General features: G+C 42.1%; 1 long non-coding RNA gene across 1 annotated transcript in view; it reads right to left on the bottom strand.

Moving 5' to 3' along the window:
* Positions 1–384: 384 nt before the first annotated feature.
* The window catches only part of LOC107753288 (uncharacterized), a 4306-nt gene continuing 3745 nt past the window's right edge, over positions 385–945 (bottom strand). The window contains exon 3 of the long non-coding RNA XR_001641452.1: positions 385–420. This is a non-coding gene — a long non-coding RNA (uncharacterized LOC107753288). The remainder of the gene's footprint in view (positions 421–945) is intronic.

Raw genomic sequence — 945 nt, 5'->3', positions numbered from 1 at the left:
GTGGGTCCGTCGCATTGCGTTGGGTTCGTGGCTCGCGGCAGAAGTTGAAAACTTTTCAACTTTTCAAGCGCCAACGCAGGGGTCAGCCAATCAGATCGCCTTATGCAAATACCCTAGCGCAGAAGCTAGCCAATCGCGTTCATGCAACACCAGGAAACTAATGTGACTGGCTGTTGTCACTATCACGGTTTGCGTCAGCACCAAGCTTCAGAAACGCCCTCCTGACGCCCTGTGTGAATGTAGTTACATTATTCAGTTTCTAAACATTAAATGGGCGTCCCTGACATGCAGACATTCCATTTTAATATTCTACGTTTTACCAAAATCAAATGAAAATATGCTGAAGATTTACTCACCAGTGGATCCTCTGCAGTGAATGGGTGCCGTCAGAATCAAGAGTCCAAACAGCAGATAAAAACACTGCAATAATCCACAAGTAAGACACAATCTTAGTCCATCAATTAACATCTTGTGAAGCTTGTTGTGTGTCTGTAATAAACAAATCCATCAAGACATTTTTAATTTCAAACTAGGGATGCACCGAATGTTCGGCAACCGAAATTATTCAGCCGAATATAGCAAAAAAAGTTATTTCGGTGTTCGTCTGAATAAACGAAAAGACTGAATAAATTGTACCGAAAAATGATATGAGGCGCGCACTCTTTATTATGCAGCACACACGTCAGCAGTGTGGAAGCATTTAAACTGTCGGAGAAAGACGCAAAAATCATTACAAGCACCGACAGCGAGAGTCTGTTTAGGACTGCATCGCATGTCTTCAATGAAAAGAGGAAGGGGTGATTGTTGCTGGTTACTGTATGATGATTGAAATCGCCAAATGGCCTTAAACAATTAGTAAATAAACTGCACAACGTTATGTTTTCTAATATACGCGCGCATTGCATGTATTCTAACAGCACTGCACGAACTCGCAGCAGATCTACT

The sequence above is a fragment of the Sinocyclocheilus rhinocerous genome, unplaced genomic scaffold, assembly GCF_001515625.1.
Source record: "Sinocyclocheilus rhinocerous isolate Xijiao unplaced genomic scaffold, SAMN03320098_v1.1 scaffold411, whole genome shotgun sequence".
Taxonomy (NCBI): Eukaryota; Metazoa; Chordata; class Actinopteri; order Cypriniformes; family Cyprinidae; genus Sinocyclocheilus; species Sinocyclocheilus rhinocerous.
The sequence above is the reverse complement of the archived record's forward strand: the minus strand, read 5'-3'. Positions and strand labels throughout refer to the sequence as shown.